The 16318-nt window shown below is 27.6% G+C and overlaps 1 protein-coding gene across 1 annotated transcript in view; it reads left to right on the plus strand.

Annotated features, from left to right (window-relative positions):
• Nucleotides 1–1115: 1115 nt before the first annotated feature.
• LOC136986144 (acyl-CoA:lysophosphatidylglycerol acyltransferase 1-like) overlaps nt 1116–16318 on the plus strand; it is a 29349-nt gene continuing 14146 nt past the window's right edge. Inside the window, exon 1 of the mRNA XM_067283623.1 lies at nt 1116–1201. The gene's annotated coding sequence lies outside the window, so the exon portion shown is untranslated. The remainder of the gene's footprint in view (nt 1202–16318) is intronic.

Below are 16318 nucleotides of genomic sequence, written 5' to 3' on the forward strand. Positions count from 1 at the left end.
ATTTCAATTTATGATTAGATTTACTAACTGTTCGGAATTTTCCCAACTGTGTGAAATATCGATTATTTAAAAAAAAAATTGTTCGAATGTTCCGAAAAATGAGTTGTGTATGTTTTTAGTTGTTTCATGTTCTTCATGAAAAGTTGGTACCTCATTCTTTTATCTCCTTTTATTATATACACACAAAAAGAGGGAATTTTATAAGTTTTTTCATGTTTTTGGGCTCTTTCAGTTAGGAATAATTTTGGTACTATTACAAAATTTTCCTATATAATGCCTCATCACACAACATTGAGGGTGATGCATAGAAAAACGGCTTTAATACAACCAGATAAGCAAACCAATAAAATAACCAGTAGCGTAGCGAGGGGGACATGAAGGTAATATAGTAACTATTCGTAATATATTATAGTTATTTTAAGGTAGGTACTACATTCAATTATTATTTGTATTATATTCTTATTACGAGTAAATTCTATATGTTATATTACTATATGTGTTTCTGAAGGGGGAAGGGGAGGGGCGCCAATAAAGTGCCGTGCCCCGGGCGCCAGTTTTTTTTTTTTTTTAACTCTTTCCGCCCAGTGGGCACTAAGAGGGCCTCTTATCAGCAAGCCCATTATGGGTTCGGCCAGGCCCACAATGGGGCGGCCGGGTGGTGAGGGACGGGGACCGACATATCCTGACGGACCACCCCCCGAAAAATTCCTGGGGATTTTTCGACCCGTCCGGATTCGATCCCGGGTCCCCCAGGGCGGCAGGCTGCTAACCTTGACCGCTCGGCCATCCGGCCGCTAAAACCTGGTGGTGAGGGACTGGGGCCGACATATCCGGTCGGACCACACTCCGAAAAATGCTTGGAGGTTTTCTCGACCCGTCCGTATTTGATCTCGAGTCCCCCAGAGTAGTAGGTTGCCATCTTAACCACACGGCCATCCGGCCGTAAAAACTAAACGATTGAATAACAAACAGAAATATTTTCTAAAACTAAAAAAAAAGTTTAAAATATTTCTAAAAAAATTTCCTCACGCGAAAAAATAATAAATCGACAATTTTAATAAAATGACAATAAAAACAATAAATAAATAAATTACAAAAAAAAAACAGACGATAAAATTAAATCAATTGCGAATGTCGCGCCTCTATTGTCGAGTAAGTGAAACGAAATTAGGATGGGAAGAAAAGTCGGCTGCTTCATCCGGTAACACTTTATACATTTTTCTGTTCTATGTTTTAATATTAATTGTAAGAAAATATGTAATTTACAAATTATACAATCGAGTATAACGCTTCGGTAATGTATTATTCGATTATACAAGAAATGAATCAATATAACATAAAATGACAAGAGTGAATGTTATAATGTAAACACTTTCTTTTATATTCTTCCATTTTGTTTGATGAATGTACTCACAATTAGTGAAATTTAAATATTCTCATACGTCACACAAGCCTTAAGGATGGTAAAAAAAGTCCAGACACTAAGATGCAATACATGAAGTGATGGAGATAACATTGTTTATATAAAGATATTTTCTGTTTTATGTATTTAATATCAAATTTTAAACTTCTGATTAATTAAATTTTTACTTAACAATGTAATTTTACAATATTATAATTAAACATTTACTAATTAGGTAGTTTGGGTGCATTGTTAACCATGTTTCTGATGTGTTGAATGTTCATTCATTTGAAAATATTGGTTGAAAAAGAGAAAATTGCAAAGTGCTCTGCCCTATTGGAAGATAAAATCGAAAGTCCTATATATAGAAAATTCAATAATGTTGTAAAAAGTTGATAGAGAAATTAATGTTTTTTTTTTTGTTGAGGAAATTCGGTGTGATGTCACGAGTTTAATGGTTTTAAAATTTAAGTTTGGAAGGTGTTTTCTTTTCTATGCAGGAAAAGGTTTGTTACAAAATTGGTTACCTTCTTGTATACCTGTGCTAGATTTTTGGACGTATTTGATTGAGGTGGAGCATTAGCAAAGTTTCTTCTGTGTTGTTTATAGAATTGAGTTTGTTCTTGGAAATTGATTGGTCGATTTTGATTAAACTTTGTTATTTTATGTAATATGAGATGGGGAAATTAAAGATCTAATGAAATTTGGGGTCTGTGATTTAATTGTCAAAATATGGTGGGGTCAAAATGACAGCGTCTGAGCTTGCTAGCACGAGTGCGTGCAATTTTTTGATTATTTATGTCGACGGCAACGTTGCTGCCGTAATAGTGGCAAGTGATCATTGTAGATGGCCTTCCTTGAAACAATATTATTGACTTGCTAGTGCTTTGACTTGATTCTTAGTTTGTGTTTAGTCAGAAAACAAATGGTACCTAGTTTCTGCTTTATTTTCATGCCCATCATGGGTTTGGTCAGCTTTGCATTTAGAGCTTTTGATGGTAAAGGTTGGGATTTCATGCACATAGATCAATGTACATGTAAAAATTTTTGCAGCCCTAATCTACTTTTAAATCTGGATACTTAGAATAGCAGGTTGCTATCTCTTATCACTTCAGTTATTTGCCATTGTTTATTGTGGTAGGATGCTAGCTATTAATGAATGGAAATTATTGATCATCAGTAAATAAGATAGTTTAGTAAGATATGTAATGTGGTAACAATTGTTTGAATAGTAAGTTTGAATGTCTTTGATTCATTTTCACAGTTCAGTTCAGAAATCATAAATTGTGTTATCCTCTTTCAGCTCTTTATTAAATTAAAAGTTGAAATTAATTCCTTGAAAGAAGTTTTATATTTAATAACAGATGAATATTTTCATGAGTTGCCTCTCAGATTCAGATCACTCTCTTAATAAAATATACTTAATATACTTATACTTATACTTAATTAAACAAATTTAAAATTTGTTTAATTAAGTAGAAAGTGTCAGAATTTGAGAAGTAAGACACAAAAATATAAGACTATTTAAGTCATGGAATTAATTGAAACTCTGGTACTTTTTTGGTTAATGGGACAGGTTAATATGCCAGCTGATATGCACAGCAGTGGATAGGATTCAAGCCCTAAATGAGTGGTTTCACACCACTCCAGAATTGTTAACCCTTTGCAAGATATTCGTCTTCAAAGGTCAGTTTTCAACTGTATACAGTATACTGTAACAGTATAGTCAGTATACTGCCTATGCTTCACACTAGACATGTGCCTTGGTGCTCATTATTGCTTGCACCTTAGCGCCTGGGTGGGAGCTAAGGTATGAGTGATAACGTGAGCCCCCACACCTAAAACTATATAACATCAAGTACTCTATGAACAGTCAAGTGGGCTTTATGAAGCTGGCACAGTTGCATGGACTAATTTGTTAAACGCGATCATTTTTTGGCATCCTGTTAACCAAAAAGAACTGAAACTCTTAATTTAAAGTCAGCCATTATAATTAGTTCTGTATATGAATACTTTTTGCTTAACTTATGACTTCAGGATCCAGGGTTCTGAATGTAGAAGTAATTGTAATGCTGTTTTCTTATTAGAATTAATTTCCTTTTTTACTTACATTATTGGTTACAATGAATGCAATATTATACAGTGCTTTCTCTTTAGACTATATTATCCATTAAAATCTGATAAATACAAACAAATGCAATCTGCTCCAAACCTTCTTTGTAGAACCTTCTAAACAATTCTCCGATAGCCTATTATCTTGATAATGACTAACATTTTCAATCCTTCAGCTGGATCTTCTTCAGGTCAGACCTGAGGTTCTAATTCACTCCAGTATTAATGAGTGTGAGTAGAATGTAATCTGGCACATAAATGAGATGTAAGTGTTGTTGATGGTGAATCAGTATGAAACATGAATCTATCAGTGGTTCAACTAGAAGTTATGTAGACATGTGCTAGATTTTATTTATTTCATAAATACTGCTAGATTTTTACCATCTGTTGTATAAAGGAAAAATGACAAATGTTGAAGAACAACTCTAAAGTTGTTCACCTATAATATAGCAATAACTGGATGTAGGTTGATTGTCTTCTAAATAGCTAATGTTTAAATATATGTTATAATTTAATTATAAAGAAAGAATAAATGATTAAGAATAATTTTCAGGTTTTATATACAAAAATAAATTATTTCTATATTTCACTAAATTCCTTTTCTTTAGTTAAAATGAATGTTTAGAATAAATCATCAGTTGATTAAAACTTTATGATGTGTTTACTTTAACCAGGAATGTAAAGTGTTTACATTTTATTTTACTTTATAATCAAGTGTTTGTAGTTCAATTTTTATTAGGAAAATGTCTTTAAACCATGAGTAGATAAGTTGAGGAATTTATGTAATTTAAAATAAACAATTTTTTAGATTTTTAAGTTGATTGCTTTTCTAAAGAAATAATTTCGAATGTTTATTGTGTAAATGTAGACACATTTAATCCAAAAATATCTAATTCAAGAGATGTTTTGATTTCTTTACCAGAATCTGAATGAAGTTTTCTATTAATTACAAAGGAATTAGCTTGATTGATGAGTTTAATTACTTTGACTTTCATATTAACAGTAATATTTCATATTGATTTTGACAGGTATGAAAAATTTATTATTAAAAACACATATTTTAATTTATAATAACTAAAAACTAAGTATTATATAAACTTAATGGATTTTTTCCCCATTTAAAAATAATATAATTTATTTCAGTTGAAGAAAAATTGAATTTTAATTCCATGACTTTAAGTTACTCTTCATTAAATGCAAACATTTATAAAGGTTAAATATATTTATTCTGAAATATTTTAGAAAATTTTTCATTTTTCTAAAATCGTAATTCTGTTAACAAATGTCAGTAAATGTTCCAAAAACATATTGAAAATAAATAAATATTTAAATATTATTTATGTTTGCTACATTTTAAGCTAACAGAACTTTGTCTTGAATGTTTATTTACTGTGAATTGAATGAAAGAATATATATTTTTTAAATAAGTTTTTGATCAGATGATGACTATAAGAAAATAAAATTACTGAGTTAAATAAAATTTAATAGCAAAATTATGTAATTATTCATTGAAATTACTATGTAAATGTGTCGACAATAACTAAAATCTATTGTCTAACATACAGATTATATGATGATTTGCTGTAGAGTTTGCATATTGAAATGCTAAGATTAGAAATTTTGATTCTGAATTTAAGTCCAATGGATGGTTTGTGTTCCTGAAATTAAGCCATCAGGTCTTTTTTCTTTTTTTTATGTGATATATTTTTAACATCATATGTACATGGATATTTTTAAAAATGCTTTTTTTTGTTTGCTAGAAAACTATTATATTTATTGTAATTTTATGGTTATAAATATTTAAATAATCCACGAAGCAATTTTAAAGAATACTAAAGTTGAAGCTATGTCTTTAGATTGCATCACTTATAATTTGGAAATCAATAGAAGTAAATTAGTCATAGGGAAATTTAGTTGTTATAAAAACTTATATTAAAAATAGTATAAATTTATACTTAAATTCTCGTTGAAGTATCATTTTTGAATTATATTGCTATCATTTAATCAGGAATATTTATTCTAAGCAGCCATAAATTATAAACTTTTATACAGTGTTGATATATATTTTTTTGATAATTGCAACTACGTTTTGTACTGTACAAATTTATTAATCTTTCCTTTAATTTAAAAATATTTTATCTAATAAATTTTTATTAATTAACATGATTTATAGATATTACTTTGTGATAATATCTATAAGTTATGCTTAATAATGGAAAAAGTTGTTTAGATTTCTTATTCTGAATTAAGGATATATTTTATCTATTAAGATATTTTTAGTAATTCAGCACATTTTAAAGTTTCTTTTAACTGTTTTTTTTAAATCTTTCATATAAATTTATATATGAAGTGTTGATTTGGTGCCAACCACGTGACTTTGTAAAACAGGTTTAATATCTGATGTAAGATGCTTGTAATTATTTGTAATAATTTACTTTGAATTTTCTTTTCTTTTAAACATTGAATTTTCAAAAAAAAAAAAAAAAAGTGAAATGGAATTGTTTGATTTTTGTAGCTGTTATACTATAATTTAGTTGAATTTATAAGTGGAAAACAGTAACAATAATAAATATTAATGTGATTTTGGCCTTGTTTTTAGTTTTTAATTTTAATTATTTATTAATTAACTTGCAAAAAATTGTGTATTTTATAATGTGCAGATCTTGTTATGATTTTTTCCCCTTCTATCCAAATGTTAATCTTCTATCTTGATTAGTTACAACTTTTTTCTACAATATTTTGATCAATATTATTTTCTTTGAAAGCTTACATTTATACTATACTAGTAATTAAGTTTGTATGCTTTACAATAAGTTTCATAGTAAGCAAACATTTAAATGTAATTAGATATCTCTTTTCTTTTGATGTGTGATTAGCTATGAGCTGTAGTTATGTAATTAATAATCGAAATTCATACAACAGAAAATGAAGTCTTATGATGAAGTTTAAATTATCTTAAAGTCATAATTAATTTTATTGTTATAGTTTTTATTGTTTATTGTATTGTGTTTTATTTTATTAATTTTAGTTATGAATACAATAAATATATTTCATAGTTAATATATGTATTCTGCATATGCATATATGCTCAGTCACAAAAGCAAAAAATGTATTTCTTTATTACTAGAAATGTATCAATGTCTAATCACAGAACCTCTTTAGCATCCAGGAAAACATGGAAGATGAAACAAATGTTTTCAGAATCCACTGATTCCAGCTTTAGGTTAAAATCTGGATGCTGAAGAGATTCTGTGATTAGATATGCACAGTCAGTTCTGTCTTAAAAGAAATCTATACAGTAGTGTGATAAGAAATAATAGGAAAATCATACATTTAAAAAAAAAGTTGTACTTTTAGTGTTGAAAAATATTTGCTATTTTTCGAAATACTTGAAGAGTAACATTAAAAATCAACAGAATTTTGTTTTAAGTATATATAAACATCTCAAAGCCTGAGGATATTAATATTAATCCAAACAATTGCCGTAATTAATTGGGCTATTTATTTTGCTACTATTAATAATTACATATTAAGAATTTTGTATTAGAGTTAGACGTTAGGCACCATCTCTTATCAAAATTAATAATTATAATAATTTAGTTATAATTATTGATTTAGATAAGATATGTAGTAAGTTAGATAAGAAATGATAGTACCAAAAAAAATAGCTTGATTAATTACAGCAATCGTTTGAATTAGTATTTTACTTTAAATTAATTTATTGGAATATCTAAATTTTAAGGAAATTTGCATAATGTAGACGATTGAAGGACAATATTTATTTATTAATTCTATTCTTATAAGACTAGAAATGCATTTGGATTCAATACAAACTTCTCTCCAGTTAATGCTGAACAATTGCCTGATTACATCAGGCTATAATAATGTTACTGATTACTCCTTCCCAGTCTATTTTGCATATGATTGATTTGATTACAAGATTTATTATAGTTTTGGATATTATATTGTAAAAATTATATAATATTTTAAAATTTTTATCAAAATTACAAAGCAAAAATGTTTGTCATTTCCTTTCTGTTTTTTCCTCGTGTTCTTTCCTCATCTCTACAAATGCAAGCAGTTTTATGTACTATACAATTAACAGCTCTCATTTTTATGGTAACTTTTTCATAGATATGAAATGTGTGTGTGTTTGATTTTATAAACACTTTAAAATAGTAGAGGAAATAATTATAAAATATAAAATTATTTTTTCAGAATGTACTCTGAAGTATTGCATCATAAAAATGTTGAAATTTATTTTAGTTCAAATATGTAAAACATATTGCAGTATAAAAAGAAAAATTAGTCTTTTCATACTGAGAGAATACAGTAGAGAACCGAAAATCGGAATCAATTGGGGACTGGGGTTGTTCAGATTAGTGATTTGTTCCGATTATCGATTATGTACGAATAAATATATTAACCTGTCCGATGTTCAAATTTTTCTCCGTTGCGTGTCACTTCGTGTTGAATTTTCGTCAATTTTAAGCCTAACGAAAATTTTTATAATAATAATCGAGGCTATCGTATCGTTAAAAATTATTTCTGCATTTTGTACAAACAAAATAAATATTGAAGAATATAAAAACATGAAAATTATACTTTAGAAGTAAATCTAGTATCAAAAACGTTCGATTCAGCACGACACAGTCCGACTGAAAATCGTTCCGATTAACGAGTCTCTACTGTAGTTTATTTTAAAACAAGGCTTCTACTAGTTTCTTACATACTTTAAGAAAATGATTTTATTTAAAATAGGAAAAATTAAAACATTAATATTACAGAATATTAAATGATATTCATGATTGTTTCAATGTACTGCTGATTAAAGTTGACAGTTGAGGAAAACTTCAATAAATCTAGAAAGGCATTAAATATTATTAACTTTCCTATAATGCTATAGTGAGGTATTTTTAGCTGTAACAATTACAATAGGAATCAATTTGTGCAAACAATTGTCACTATTACTAGAGGTTGTTTGGTTAATTTTATATCTAATCGGTTTAAAATAGTTTCTCATTGTGTTTTTATTCTTTTTTAAAATATTGTATTTCTATTTGTTCTAAGTTTATTTTTTGTAAAAAAATAAAAAAATAATCTTTATCTATTCATTTCTAAATATTAAAATAATTTATCAAAAATCATGAAAATTAATTTATGAAAAATTTGATAAATTATTTTAATATTTAGGAAAGAGAGAGATTTTCATATATAATATTTTTAACTTTTTTGAATTTTTTTTCTCTAATTAATTTTACATGTACTTATTTATATGATTTTTTTTTAGCATTTAAATATTTTTAAAAAATTAGAAAAGAAAAATTATGTAAATATTTATAATTTTACTGAACTTTAGACTGATAAACTTTAGACTTTTCTGTTCATTTTATGAAAAAGATAATTATTTGCCTAATATTTTAATTGATGAGGTGATAGTAGAGTTGCAACAGCAGCAGTAGCAGCTGTCGTGGTTTGTTTTGTTTTTTATGACATTGAGTAGGTTGAACTTTAAGATCAATTGCTTTCCACTTTGCTTTTACAATTTTCTATTATGATTGTATAAAATATCATATTAAGTACCATATGTTTTTGTTGACTATTTCAATACAGTTTGATACCAAGAATTTGGTAAATTAGAATTTGATTTACTGTTGCTTGTTAATGATTATTTTCTAGGAACTAATTAGATTGTAAAGATGAGGAAGTCTACTATATTACATACAATTTACAAGTTTTTCCTTGATTTTTTTGTTTACAGTTATACTAATCTAAGTTTGTTATGATATAAAGTACCAATACAAACTTATGATTATTGTTAAATTGGTAAAATTACTATTGTTTATACTCTTTTTGTTTTTTAGAATAAGGATATAATGTAGTGTATAGTGTTAACTATATAATAACACAATATGTACAGACAAAAACAATTATTTTACTTTAACTCAAACATTTTTGACATTACATAACATCATCTTTAGGATTTGGAATACTAAAAGCATCAAACACATTCAAATTACAAGTTTTATATTTCAAACACATGCAATTTTTCAAATAGCATTTTTTGACATGCTGAATAGTAATTAGAAGTTTGAATTGAAGTAAAATAATTGTTTTTTTTTTCATATTTTGTTGTTATATAGTTGACACCATACACTGGATTATCTCCATATTTTTTTGTACTTTTTTTGAAATTTTATAAAGATTTTTTTCCTTTCCATTGACCCTTCTATTTGACCTTTAATTTAGAAATCTGATAGTATCAGATCTCGGCTGTAAGAAGGATATGGACTAAACTATAACTTCAAATTTGTAAGTATAAAGAAATAGCAAATATACTTAAGAAGTCAGAGTTTACAGATTATTCTGGATGTTCCAAAAATTACAAAAAGCTTTAAAAGGTCAATGCTTTTAACTGGTTGATAAAGTTTAAAAGTTGTTGTAGAGAATTGGAAAAAAAAAAAAACATAAAGTTCTTTCATGCATAGACTGCAAAAATAGATTGAGTATTTGGAAGAATATATCATTCTAAATAGTGATTATGTTGAAAAATGAATATGTTTAATTAAAATGATATTTACTACTTTTTAAAACTGGTCAAATTATTCTACTATTTCCTAAACTAATTTTATGAATTTGGAAGCCTTATTTATTAATAAACCACTGTAAATATTCCTAAATTTAAGGTGACTTCATAGTCTAAGATTTTGACAGGTGACAATAAAGCTAATGAAACTTGTTTTATTTAATTGAAAATAAAGAAATGTGATAGCTTGTAATAGTGCCTAAAGGTTAGGAATAACATATTGAGTCTGTTCTTTGAGAATTTGTGCTGGGTATTATTTGAAGATAACTTTTTTCCATGATTCCAGACATTTTAGATGCTCTTGTGATTTCTAATTGTGTATTGATATGCGGCTATTTTAATATTGAGATTCTGGGAATTTCAAATCTTTTTACATCTAAAGGAAGATCATTAAATTCTAGACTGGTATTTTTCAGTTTTATGACTACTTTCTGATAACTATCTTCATTTGTTACCATTTTAATCACTTCCTTTGCTATACTTAATACTAGTTCTGTAATATTACAAATCACCAAAGATGATAAAAGGCAACCATGTGATAGATTTAAATTAAAACCAATCTTTTTGATATCTAGAAACTCTGCTGATTAAGTTTACTCATCCTAGAAGTTAAAAATTTCAGTGTCTTTTTACATAATGGATGATGAAATCAGAAATTTAATATGTGAAATAGATTAACAGTTCGAATATATCACACGATAATGCCATTATCGTTATCATTATTTGATAATTTCATAATTCCTTTGGAACACTGAAGTGCTATTTTTTGATAACAATTACGTAAATTTGTATTCAATGAATGAATCTTTAGTTTGAATATGGAATTATAACGAAATCACAATATTAAAAGAAGTTGTTTAATTGATTTCATAATAAATAGTTCTTAAACTTTTCTACTTTTTAAATATTTAAAAGCTATATAACAAAATGCTAGCTCAACAACCAAGGTTGCAAAAAGAGTTTAATTTTTTGTTTTAAACTTTGATTTACTGTTTTATAATATTTTGTATTTATGATTTTTACCAAACTAGGAAATAATTACTTAAATACAAGCAACACCCTGGTGTCATGTTTATCATGGGAAGATAAATCTGAAAAAGTTCCAATTTTCAATGTCAAAGGAGATTGGCCAGTTTTGCTCCCCATCTAGCAAAACTGCTTGATCAAAAACTCTCCAGCAAGCAGATTAATGGGCCTTGGAATATGCCAGTATTTTTCATTCCTAATCCATGTCCAATATTATTAACTATCAAGCAAGAGCAGGACCTTTCAATACTTACCTTTTTGGAAATGTCCTTACTATATTTATCAAGCCTCTGAACTGACGGATTTTTTTGAAGGTTGAATCCGAAAGCTGTTGTCTTCATTATTCAGTTGCATACAGCTGCAGCTTCAACAGCTATATAATTGAATGGCTTTTTTTGTTCTCTTTGTTTGTTCAGTCCAAAAAGCCACCAAGGTAGTATGATATCTAGATATTTAAACAAATAAGTGTATAGCAGGGTGAACTAGGTGTTTATAGCCAGTTACAACTTTATATATTTATTTTTATTTAGTAACTTTAATAAGTTTTTGTTAATATTATGTTTTGAATTTTGAAAAAGTTAAATTTTCAAGTAATACTGTAATTAAAACATTTAAAGCAATGTTTTTGAACGGTTTTTTGATTTTACTACTTTTTACTTTTTTCTACAATGTTTGATTGATTGTTCAATATTCATAAAACTTTAAATGAAGTACTAATGTGATATTGTTAAAAAAATTCCTCTGTGTGCCTTAAGGTAGAGATGAAATGGAAGTGTGTAATTTTAGCCTTGTTAATACAGATTTCTTCCTCCAATTCCAGAGCAAATGCAGCCAATGGAATAAGTAGGTTGTTATTTTCTGATGTCATGTAAGTGTTCCTTTATTCTAGTAGATACCAAGTGCCCACATATTCTATTTTCCTCCTGAGCTTGTATATACCCAATTTGTCTATCTTACACTTATCATTTCTAAGGAGACAATATATGGAGTTCCTCCTGTAGTAAATATTCCAGTGTGGTGCTTTAGTGATCTCTGTGTAGACAGACAGTCTTAAGGCTCTGGTTATAGCTGATGATTTTAAAGTTTCCTTGGTCTGAACTTTGCATTTGTTGTCATGAGTGGTTCAAGTGTCTGTCGATGGGTTTTCTTATGGTTTAAGGTTGATAACCATATTATTTGACAAGAGACCATGTAGCCCAACTCCAACTGTCTGTTGGCTATGCTAGAGTTGTGTATGAATGCCCTGGCTAGTAAGACTGGCTTGTAGCAAGGCTTCCTAAATATGATGGTCACAGGCCAAGTTACACAGGAAAATAGTCATAAAAATTTGCTAAGCTTTGATCCAACTGGCATTCTTAATGGAATGCTGTTCCATAAGGGGGTAAATACCCTATGTTCATACATAGAATGCATCTGCCTTAAGGAATGCAAAAGTTTGTTAAAAAACTCAAGAGTTTACTTGAGGAAGGCAATAAGGAATATGAGGAGATATTACACCCTAATTGATAACTTAATATGGATGAAGAATGAGCTGTATGTTAGAGATCCCTGAGGTATTATGGAACATACATTCAAGAGTTGTCAACTTTGCTGAGCAAGTAAAATAGCATGTAATTAATTAAATACTAAATAACTTGTCTAGAGGTAGTTAGTTATGCTAAACACACAACTTCGGGGTGTAGTAAAAAGTTAGTTATGCTGTCATCTTGTGCTAGATTTAATAATTGTAATAAATTAAATTTAACTGCCCATCTCTAGACAAATTATTTAGTTGTAGAATTTTGTCAGAAGGCAATTTTTTGTAAATTAATTAAAGACACTGCCTGTCCAAAAAAATTTCTTGGTAACCACCATTTATTCTTATCAAGTGTTCCAGAATATACCTTTGATGACTGGACCTTTCTTTAGAGGCTACTTGGCCATCAGGTTTAAAACATTCCTTAAAAAACACAGAAAATATCCAATTAAAAATTATTAAATTAAAATTGGAACAGACGTCTTAGCTTTCATCCTTTCCATTTGGGGATTTTCGAGCCATTATATCTACTGGAAAAATGCGCTGTTGAATGTAGATTACTGTAATCTTTCTCTGGTGACGAATTAAAATTTTTTTAATTGTAGAATTTCGGCCAAGTAGCCTCTAAAGAAAGGTCTGGTCATCAAAAGTATATTATGGAACACGTGGTAAGAATAAATAGTGGTCACTAAGAAATTTTTTTGGACACACTGTGTCTTTAATTAATTTACAAATTATTTAGTATTTAATTAATAACATAGCCAGATTATAGCACAATAATTTGGCAGTTTATTTGGCTTTAACTATTAACTGGGTTTTTGAGTTGACAATCAAATATAATTCACAGTTGAAAAAATGTTTTTTTTTTTATTGGTTTAAAACTTTTAAATGCTTTAGTGTTTTGAAGATTTTGTTTTAAAACAGTTTTGTCAACAACATTTCAAAAGTTTAATTAAAACACTAAAAATACTGTTTTATTGGAGTTAAATTGTCATTACACAGTATTAATTGCTTGGACAATTAGTTGAATTTTTTTTCAGTTTATACATCAACAAATTTAAATTTTAAAAATTTAATTTATATTATTATATATAGAATTAAAATCATCATATTCTAATTTTAGATTACTTTACGTATTATAAAAATATTTAATATTTTTATAATAATAGTTTATGTATGTATGACTGCTCACAGAATTAATTCTTGGATCATTGCCCATAAGAAAAAAAAAGTTATTTCTGATTTGTGTTATTGCCCTTAAAATTTAAAAATGTAATTAAAGAATGTTAAATATTTTCCTTCTTTTTTATATTAAGAGAGAAAAAAGTTTTTAAAATATATAATTTATAAGAATTATACGAAGCAAACAAACATATTAAGTATAATTATTCAAGTATTAAGTATTATTTAAGGTTACATTGCTAAGAAATAAAGAAAAATGATCAAAATCAACAAGTACGACCTTTCTTTTAAAATTAGATTTAAAATATATATATATATATATATATATATATAATATATATATGTAATATATATATATATATATATATATATATATTTTTATTATAACTTTAACATTAGTGTGTGGAAAAAATCAATGACTTTTTCTAATAATTAGCTGTTTATTTTCTCTACATTTTATTTATATATTTTTTGATTTCATACAGCATGGTCCAAAGACCATGCTGTACTAAATTATTGTATGTATGATAACTATTGTATCAAAGAAATTATGTTATCCCATCTATAAAGGGTACTTCAAAAAACTTTTACACACGGAGAATGCAGTCACTGAAGTAGGGGTGTACTTTTTCAAGAACTCCACAATTGGGTTGTGACTTCTTTTACATAACGAAGAACTATGTAGAAGACAAACTACCATTACAAATTCAGCACAAGTTAATTCCACATTAGTGTTAACATTTTTTGGAAGCACCAGGTATAGATATATTTTTTAATTTTGAAAAATAATTGATTCTGAAGGGAATGAAAGTTTATACCAACTGTATTAGTTATATTTAGACTTCTAGAAGAAAAGAAGTTATTATAATATAAAATCTGCCTAACAGAAAGTAAATCTTGGATCAGAAATGATTTGCTAAGCAAAATTTCATTATAAAATGCAATTGGTTCCAAAAAACTAATTGCATAACAGAATTTAAGTAAAGTGGAATTTTTTAGTACAACAGCAACTAAGTTCTAAATCAGTAATGAGTAACCTTTTCTGGATGTGTGCCACAAGTGAATTTTGTAGCTTCTGGCAGGCCTTGTGCATTTTACTTTCCTGGCTGTTGTGTATACATAACAAGTAAAAGTATTGGAATCATGTCAGATTTGACCCTCTGGGATTTTTGCAAATCTGTTTTGAGACCACCTAAACCCAGAAAGTCAAAAAAAGCAAGGAGAATTTTGTGTGTGAGTGTATGTTGACATCTAGTTTGTTTAGTATCTTGTGGAGGTAATGAGTAAGAAATGAAATTTGGCATGGTAGTTTCTGTATAAGGGACATCAATGCTATTAACTTTTGGTAGTTAAAGGTCAAGGGGGTTGAGAAAATACTGGGGAATCATGCATCACATCTTGAGTGGGGTTGGACTTACTGAGGATTTTTCTCATTATTTAACATTTACAATTTTTTTCATAAAACACTTTTCTATCTTTAGAATTAAGCATGTTGCCATTTTATAATAATTAATAATATAAAAGTTATTTTTTTAACAAAATCTAATAACAGATGGCGCCATAGACAATTTCAGTTTTCTACTAGTATGCCTTAGTGTTTTTTTTGCCAGGAAAGTTACACAATTCATTGCTGGAGTTTTACTTTCAGATTTGCAGGCTTTAAGCCTGCTGATTACTAAAATACTTCATAATGTTTAGCATTTTAGGTACTAAAATTATATAAGCTAATGAAATGCAAACCAGCAATATATAGTTTATTCTGATCTTTTCACTGATTAGTATTTAATGCTGAAAGATAGTACAACTTCACAAGAAATTGTACTATCTTTCAGCATTAAATTTATTTGTTTGATGAATTAAATACTGTACAAGTACTTTCAACATTTCAAAATGACTTCCTCAGGCAAAAAAAAAAGAATATATAAAATACATTTCAGAAAACATTTTCACTCTCTTCATATTAACTAGACAATAGAAGAAGCAACCAGTGCCACCTGAAAAATTCCTAGAACTGGCCAAAATTTAATATATTATTACTGACATGAGGAAAACATAAATTAATTTCTAAGGTCAGCTATTCTTATAGACCAGGTGTAGGAAATCTGTGGTTTCTAGTGCATCCTGATAAAATATAAAATAGTCAAATTTGTGGCAGCAAAATTAAATTTATTTTTTATGAAAATATATTTTTGGTTATCTTCCTCAATAGATATGTAAATACAGTTTATATGCATTATTGGTGCATATATGCCAAATGCCTCTTATGTGTACATTATGCATTCATTTTGAGTTCGTTCTGAAAGCGGATCTGGCCTTCTGACTAAAAATGTCTCTATCTTTACCAGTATTATAGACAATGTAGAGTTATTATTAAATAAAAATTAAAAAGTTCTAAGTTAGTTCAACAATAGTTAATTAAATACTGAGTGTAGCAAGTTATGTCCTTGAGAATAAAGTAATTAAAAAACACTGCATTTTTGTACACTTTTTTTTA

This window comes from Centruroides vittatus, unplaced genomic scaffold, assembly GCF_030686945.1.
Source record: "Centruroides vittatus isolate TY-2023 unplaced genomic scaffold, ASM3068694v2 contig_1213, whole genome shotgun sequence".
Classification (NCBI taxonomy): domain Eukaryota; kingdom Metazoa; phylum Arthropoda; class Arachnida; order Scorpiones; family Buthidae; genus Centruroides; species Centruroides vittatus.